The sequence below is a fragment of the Lycium barbarum genome, chromosome 7, assembly GCF_019175385.1.
Source record: "Lycium barbarum isolate Lr01 chromosome 7, ASM1917538v2, whole genome shotgun sequence".
Taxonomy (NCBI): Eukaryota; Viridiplantae; Streptophyta; class Magnoliopsida; order Solanales; family Solanaceae; genus Lycium; species Lycium barbarum.
This window is the reverse complement of record NC_083343.1, coordinates 9,925,534-9,934,925: the sequence shown is the minus strand read 5'-3', so window position 1 is coordinate 9,934,925 and position 9,392 is coordinate 9,925,534.

The following is a 9,392-nucleotide window of genomic DNA, read 5'->3' as shown; positions in this document are numbered from 1 at the left end:
TAAATCCTCTCAAGTTTTGACTTGTAAAGCATGCACTTTCTTTGTAGTTTCAGATATTATAAAACTCACACTCTTTATGTATTAATGTAACAAAACTATACTATTATTTTGTACAAATAGACAAACTAGTCCATTGCACTTTAATTTTAATCTTTCGGGCAATAATATTATATTTTCATATTTTGTTTGATGATGACGCTGTTCTTATTGTCCTCCATTTGACTCATTTAAATACTCTTTGCTTACTTAAGATGATAAATGAAAAAGATTAATATAAGGAGCTGTTTGGACATAGTTTGAAACCACGGTTTCAAATTATGGTTTCAAATCATGATTTGAAATCATGTTTGGACATGTAATTTGGATATCTTAACCCTCTGTTTGGATGGTTGTTTCCCGTGGTTCATTAATGTACAGTATGGTATGGTACAGTATGGTGTTGTATTGTATTGTACTGTATTAATAAATACAATGTTTGGATAGACTGTATCATTTGTTGTGGTTTAATAACATTTGTATTGTTTGGTTTGACTGTATGGTACTGTATAATAACTTGTAAGTTTACTAAAATACCCTTAACTTTTAATTAGAAATAATTTATATATATTAATAAAACTCAGGTAAAGAATAAAATAGGAACTTTAAAAAATAAGTACGTAGTGGGTGGGGGAGGGGTAGGTGGGTGATTGTGAGATGAGAGTGGGGGTAGTGGGTAGTAGGGTGGGGGTGAGTGGTTGTGGGGGTAGGGTTGGGTGGTGGTGATAGGTAGTGGGTAGGGGTGGGTAGTGTGGGATGAGGGTGGGGGTGAGTTGTTGTGGGGTGGGGTTGGGCGGTGGTGAGGGGTAGTGGGTGGTAGTTGGGGAGATGGGGGTGGGTGGCAGAGGAATGGGGTAGTTGGGGGTGGGGTTGAGTGGTAGGGCGGGGGTGGGGTGAGTGGCGAGGGGTGGGTGGGGGTGAGTGGTAGCGTGGGGCAGGGGTGGGGTGAGTGGTAGCGTGGGGCAGGGGTGGAGGTGGGGTGGATGGTGGAGGGTGGAGGGTATAATGGAGAAATGAAATACGTAACCACAGAAAAATCACCAAATCCGTGGTTTCAAAAATTAGCACTTTCATAGTTATATAACCATGGAATGAACCACGGGTTTACAACACCATACCACATAATTTTATGAACAATGGAAACAAACATGGTTTCCTAGAAAACCATACATTAATGAACCACGGGAAACCACCATCCAAACGGGGTAAGTTGTATTTTCCCTTATATAGACATAAAAACCCCACAGGTTATAAAAACTATCAAAACATTCCCAATTCTTATACAATCTTACCAAATGAGTAAGTCATAATTCATAACAAAATTAATACGCTACTAGAAGGTCTTTCTAAAAAATACAACATCAATTAATCATACTTAGTTCAATAAAAACGAAAATTTTAACATGAATGGTAATGTAACTACTCTTTAATATAATTCTTCCACATGGTAGACATAATGTAACTACTCTTTAAAACTTATGAGTTTTTTTTTTTTATATAAAATATAAACTTATGGATCAAGTTCTATATTTAAAATTTTTGAAACTATGGTTTGAAACCCCAAATCATGCCTTTTTGGATGATTTGGGGTTTGAAACCATGAGATGAAATGCATGTCCAAACGCTGATTTCATGTCATAGTTTGAAACCATGATTTCAAATCGCATGTCCAAACGCCTACTAAGAAGTTGTACGCTTGAAGTCTTTAACTATGTATTTTTATACAGAAACTATGAGAAGAGCCTTGGAAGACAAGGTCACTTTTTTATTGTTTGTTTGGACTGCGTCCTTCTTGGATAGTTACACTTAAGGTCCTACAAGTTCTTTTGATAGTTACACTTGGTCCAACAAGTTCTTTTATAGTTTTTCTTTTTTGATTTCCCAACTGGTTAGATATTCGGAGACTAGATTTGGATTCGCGCTGTGTAGGACTTATTCGGGGGAAGCTGTTACACCTTGGAAATCCTCCGTACATGTACAGGGAATGGGTGAGCGAAGGACATAACATATGCGATGTTTTGACGAGCAAGAAATGATATAAATGGCCCTAATTAAGATTCTCAAGGACATCCGAGATGAGGAAAGAAAGTTAGTAAGGAAAAGCAAACCATAGGTTGTGTATCAGATGAAAATAATGAGTAACGATTCTGTAATGGCATAATGATGGTTAGATATATGTTATAACGTCCCTAAGATTGGTATTGAGGTGTTAAGCATATACTAAGAAGGTTCCATAAGGATTGGAGATCAAACGAGTCGACAAGAACAAGTCTCGAAAAACTGGGCAAACATACGGCCAGACATACTGGCCGTATAAAATCCACGGACCGTATGTCCAACCGTGGATTTGGCCCAACACAATATAGTTCACTGGACCAAACATACGGTCCAACATACGGTCAGTAAAAATTATACGGACCGTATGTTGGTCCGTATAAAGTCCCTCGGCCAGATTTTTTATTTTTAATATAAGGGACCCTTCCCATTTTATTTTCATTTCATTTCCACTCTTCACTTCAAGAACCCTCTAGAGAATACTCTAACATTCTTCCATAAGAAAAAAAATCCAAGGAGAATTGATGAGAAACAACATAAAATCCATGGAGCAAAGCATATGAAACCCAAGAAGGATTCACCTTCTTCAAGAAAACCCTAAGGAGGCAAAGTGAAACTTTGGTGCAAGAGGAAGAATTCCATTCAAAGCTTGTTCCACCATCATCTAAGGTATGTTTCATTATCTTATTATGTTGTATATGGTGTTGGAAGGTTAAAATGTTTGGATTGTAGAAAAGCATGGACAATGAGTTTTGAATGGATGAGTAGTGTCACTATTGAATGGTAGTTGGATGGAAATCGTGAATGTTGGTGTGTTATGATCATGAATACATTATAAATAACGTTTAGACCATGGGATAAGTGTGATGTATGAGGAGATGTGATGATAGGCTAAAACCACTAAATGTGGAGAAATTGGAGGAAATTGGTGGGTTTTGCTAAATGTATATAAACGATGATTGTTGGTTTCTATATTGTGATTATTGTTGTGAATGTTTGGGAGCTGAAATAGAATGTGGGAAACGTAGTAGAAACAAAGGAAATGCTGCCCAATTTTCCCTAGAAATAGAAGTCCGTTTTTATAATTGCTTAACTAATGACGGCATGAACTCTCTTGAAGGTATATACGAGTGCATCATAAGGGAAGCGAGCAAGAGATAAGAATGGTAAACGTCCAAGGTATGTGAAGCTAGTCCTTTTCTTCTAAGGCATGAATCATAGAACATGATTCTTCTTTCATCCTCATGATTCTCCTACATTCCTAAAGGCTAAGAGTCTAAACTCACGAATATTTTACGGAATAAGAGTAATGTATGTGTTTAGTAGTGAATGATGTCATTCCTTGCTTATACTCCCCTCATACATTAATCCCTTCGAGGTGAGGCATAATGGGTATAAATGTCCATAAAGGAATCGAGGGTTCACGACCTCCTGTCACCTCGATAAAGTATAGTTGTTCTAGAATCTTCAGGTAAACACCATGATGAGCATATATGAGGAACATGTTGTGATGAGACCGATTTTATGTCAAAGGTTCCGATTTTACGATTTCAAGACGACATGAGGACATTGAGCAATCTATTGACTCCTTGATTTTATTCATGAATGATGACTATATTTTCTCGAAGATTCCAAAAACACATGGATTGACTTCTCATAAGATTATGACCCTATCTCATGTTTCCTCTTGATGTTATTACTATTCATATATGTATTCTTTATTGATAGTTCCACCTTATGATAATTGTTCCTTCAAGGTGAGACATGACGACCATGATTAATCCATAATATAGTCGGAGATTCCCGACCTTACGTCACTTCGATAGAGCCATAGCTTTTTCTTGGGCTCTCATGCATGCTAAGTATATTATGTATAAGTATATGATATGAAAATGTTTTTACGGGATATGGGGAAAGGTGAGGCGCTATAGACGCATAGCCACCTGGTCAGCTGGCATATTATGATCTCATCCCGGACGCGGGATATATGGGTGATGGATCGGGCCGTACGTTCCACGGCATTATGTTCACCGAGTCCCATAATGGGCCGGGTACTGTATATGATGATATATGGATCGGGCTGCACGTTTCGCAGCAATACTCGGTATGATGTTTATGAGTACGCATGCATGAATCCGCCTTAAGAGGCAAGCAGTTACGGGTTATCTCCTTGCATTTACTTTATCTTTTTATTCTTTCCTTATTTCTTAATGTATGCCTTACATGCTCAGTACAATGTTCGTACTGACATCCTTTTCTTTTTGGATGCTGTGCTCATGCCCACAGGTAGACAGGGAGACGCTGCAGATCAGTAGGAGCCATCCACAGATTTACAGGAGCACTCCACTATTCCGGAGGTGCTACTCGGTTGATCGTTTTGTGTATATTAGTATATGTCATCCCATAGAGGCTCGTAGATACTAGATGTGGGTTATGTGGTTCCATGACGTGGATAGTATGTATGTGTATGAGTATATTGAAATATGTCCTTGTGACAGAGCATTATATTTTGTAATGAAAACCAGATCTTTTTAAGATTAACAAGGAATCGATGAATAATTGGTAAATGGGTTAAGGAAATGATAGCACGAGCGGTGCTCGGTGGTTAGCCCCAGGTACCCGTCGCGGCCCCTAGCCGGGTCGTGACAGAAGCGATCCCTACTAAGGATTTTTTTGTACCCAAGGCTCAAACACGAAAGTCCGAAACCTAAATGACTCAAAAAACTGATACCAAAGTACCCTTAGCGCATTAATTTACTGCGTTAAAGGACTTAACTGTAACGGCTCTGTTGAGTCCAATAGCGCAGTAATTTACTGCGCTATTCTGTTTTTTTTCTTCTTTTGGTTAATTACTCTCTTTCTTTTAATTTTTCACACTTTTTCCGTACTTTAGCCATAGATTAATCATGCTTCGAGACTCAGGAACTTCAATATTTTACATAGAACCCAATTTATTTTTGTGCGATTAATAAGGTAGGCTTAATACATCAAGGATACGCAAAACTTCGGGTTGTCGTTTTAGTGGTTGAAGAGTGCTCGAAGTAAGTTTTTGTTTGAAAACCTGTTATCATTAGTTTTAAGTTTTTTATTTTTCTGAGTTTAGATTTAAGTGTATTAATTTATAGTCAAAATTGCATCATTCTTACTGATTTCAAAATAATTAAATTGCATCATTCATAACAATCTCAAAATAATTAAATTGCATCATTCATAACAATATGAAAATACTTAAAGTTCATCATTAATATCAAACCGAGACTAGTTAAAATACATCATCAAAGAAGAAACTTAAAATAGATTCATCAATTCATGCCCATGACTAGATGTTCCGCCACCACGAGATGTGCCACCACCGCGACATGAGATACTTCCACCGCGAGATGTACTTTCACCTCCAACCCGTAAGGGACACTTACGCTTATTAGAGCATTTTCGAGTGTATCTCCCCGGTGAAACATCCATTTCATTAGGAATACGAGAGTATGCTCGTTGTTTCAATTTACAGATAAATGCCTTATTAGCAACCATGGAAAATGGTTCCGGTGACCAATAACTATCATCACCAAGTGGGTAGAACCGACCGGCATACGTTTTTGCATAATTTTCCACGGTATATTTCGAAGTCACGTATTGCGAGACGTACTTTCCCATTGTGGTAAAACACTTGAAGGCATGAGAACATGGCATGTGGCATGATTGCCAATTGCCACATGTGCATGTTCTTGGAATCTCACAAATTGTGTGAATGTTACCTCCACGACCTTGGTGCACACTTGTTGTGAGTTCAAATATACGTTGTGCATGGTTGTACTCCATCCTTGAATGTTGCTGACACTTAAATTTGTGATACTCGAACAATTGTGTTGGTTTTGGCATCCATTTCAGACCGTCTGTCGCAAATCCTTTGACCGTCTTTGATCTAGTCACGAACTGCTCCACAACTTGCCTAAAAGTCAGTCTTACCATCGCAGTAACGGGTTTCAACAAGCCATTGAATGACTCAGAGTTGTTTGTTGTTAGCATCCCCCATTTCCTACCTTTATCCTTGTGTAATGTCCATTTGTCTTTATCGATTTTATTAAACTAGTGATAGGCTTCGTCGTCCGCCCGCCTAATCAACTCCATCTGCATATGAAACTTCTTCTCCTGATGCTCTGTTGCAGCCTCCCACATCCAATTGTTCGGTGCTGGGCTTCGATATTTCTTCTTAAAATTTTCCTTCAAATGCATTAAACAATAACGACGGTAGGCAAAGGGTGAAGATTCGAAGCAATGGGTAGGACATGGGAATTGGGTGAAGATTTTGAATACTGGAATAACCCGAACGAGAGATACAATCAACGTTACAACAATACAATGACAGATGAGTGATTTGGCGTGTTAGGGAGGCTGTAGCACCGGAACAAAACTTGAGGGCATTAGGACTTAAACGCCCAAAAAGTCGTGCTATGTTAATGCTTCGTGGCACTTCACAAGAGTTGAATTTTGCTCTTAACCGTTTTCACGAAGAGAACAACCGAATGCAAATACGTTGCATTAGGGCTGGATATAGTCGAAATGGTTATGTCACATCCAAGTGGGGTGGATTTAGTTTTGCATTTAGTCTTATATTTTATTACTCACTTATTTAAGTGTTTTAAAATTGTCAAACATAAAATTACATACAAAGTGCACATAAAATTATATACTCAATTTTTATTTAGAAAACACAAAGAAACTAATGCATAAAAAATGTTGATTACATAATACATTAAAAAGCCAAAAATAAAATAAAATACATAACACATAAAAAGTCATAGAAAATACATAATACATAAAAAGAACAACAACTAAAAATAAAAACAAAATACATAGGAAATAATGAACCTAACCGACAATAAAACGTCTGAAAACTATAAACAACAACAAGAGGCCACAAATCATCCTCCAAAATTTGAGTTTCTCTTTCAAAGCATTTGTCTTGCGTTGAGAGTCTCTAAGATTATCCTTGAAAAAGTTCTTTTTCTCTTCCGATTCTTTTAGCAACATGCCTAGAAGTTCAATTTTTTCTAGAGCTTCCCTAAGTGGACACTGCAAATCAAATTTCACGGTATCTACATTGCTTCGTGAAGTCGCGGTATCTCCACCACTGGGTGCCTTCTTAAATTTCGCCACCACTGTTTTATCCACGGGAACTTCGTCTTCCCACCGAAAATATGGACACCCACCATTTGCCTAATAAAATAACAAATAAAAAATAAGTTTTGTAAAGTAGAAAATGTAGATAATGTGACAAAAAATCTATAAAAAGTTGCAAAATAAATTTACTTCGTCCTTTTTACAACGCCAAAAACGACGGCCCGAATTTTATAGGATCCTTGATGTTTTGAGCAGACGATATATACCGCAATTATAAACGTTGGGTGCTATTTCGTAAAACGACGCTTCTCAGTTTTGAGACATGATTCATGAGGGGCTAAAGTGTGGGAAAAAGAGTGAAATGGAGGAGATGAGAATGGAGAAGTTTGGAGGTTGTGCCCTAGTTTTATTGACTTGTTTAACGCAGGAATTACCTGCGTTAAACAACATCAGAATATCGCAGTATATTACTAAGTTATTGGACTTAACTGAGCCGTTACAGGTAAATCGTTTAACGCAATAATTAACTGCGTTAAGGGTACTTTGATATTAATTTTTTTAGGAGTATTTTGGTTCATTTCATCTTTTTTTGGGTCATTTAGGTTCCGGCCTCTAAACACAAAACGTCTGGTTAAGTGACAAACAGTCCGCTGCGTCACATCTTACAAGTTCTTTTATAGTTAAAGCTGCACGTGTTTGAAATTGGGGAAGGATGGGACCAGAGTATTTCCTTCTCATTAAAGGCGAACAAATTCAACTTACAAAAAATCTTCCGTCCAATTAATTAATGAGAAAAAGCTATTGACAAAAATAAGGGAGAATTACATTACATAAATCCTCTCAGGTTTTAATTTGTAAATGATACAACTTTGTAGTTTCAGATATCGTAGCACCGTGATTTTTTTTAAAGTGCTAAGGTTTAACACTAAGCTAATTAATAGTTTGAAATCAAAATAACATGACGTCATGCGAAAACTAATAAATTGCAAACCTTGAACAGCGATAAACCAGACGACAAAGAAAAACATACTAAAAGAGACAAAATATTCTAATTATATGGTTTGAGCAATTGATCTACTGCCAATCATATAAAACATACATACTTGTTAATCCCAAAATTATGCAGAACATGCTATTTAATAACAACTGCTAACAACACAGATCTTGGCCCAAAACAGGTTTGAGCCAGAATTTGGGACTTAAAGATTTATTTTCAAAATCTATTAAAATTTTATGGCCAAACAAAGATTTGAAAATAAATCTTCAAATATGCTCCCACAATCTATGGCCAACCGGGAGATTTGAAAATAAATCTTCAAAAGATTTGTCAAACCAGTTTTTGAAAATATTTTTCTTGAGCCGAGGGTGTATCAGGAACAATATTTTTGAAAAGGTTTCTGAAGTACGCTATTCTCGGTGATGACATTGTCATCGGGGATAGGCATGTAGCAGAACTTTACGAGGAAGCCATGGAGTTCTACCTCACACAAGGTACGGGTATGGTCTGCATATGCCCCCTCCCCATACCCCATTTGTGGGATCACATTGTCTATGTTGTGTTGTTAAAACTAAAATCAGACCAAATCTTATCAATTTTTAAAAGAAAAATCAAAATTAAACCAACTTTTACCAGTTTTTAAGAATTAAAAACCAAGTTCAAACAAAAAAATTGGCGATTGTTTCCCCCTAGATTTGGTTTGCTTTTCAATTTTTCGTGGACACCCCTAGTTGACGGGTAAACAGAAGTATAAAACGTCAGCTTCAATTGGAAAAAGTATAAAACAACAACATACCTAGTGAATCAAATTAAATGTCAGCTTCAACAACAATAATATACCCAGTCAATCAAATGTCAACTTCAATTGGAAAAAAAATGATTAAATGATTTAATATCACATCACATACCTGATTTTGCCTAGGAACAGAATTGCTCTCTATGTTTTTCATAAAGTTACGGTTGTTATGCCCTATTTATATAGCGGAAGTGCATAGTATGAGATTAATGTAATATGCATTATTACAGTATAACTCTTTAAAATCTAATAGACGAAATTCTTCTTAAATACCTAATTTAATATTGTTTATAAAGGTACATATATGTCAAATTTTAACTTTTAATTTTATTGGTAATAGTTTTTATCTTTAAAATTTAATCAAAATGTATAGTTACACTTGTGCAACAA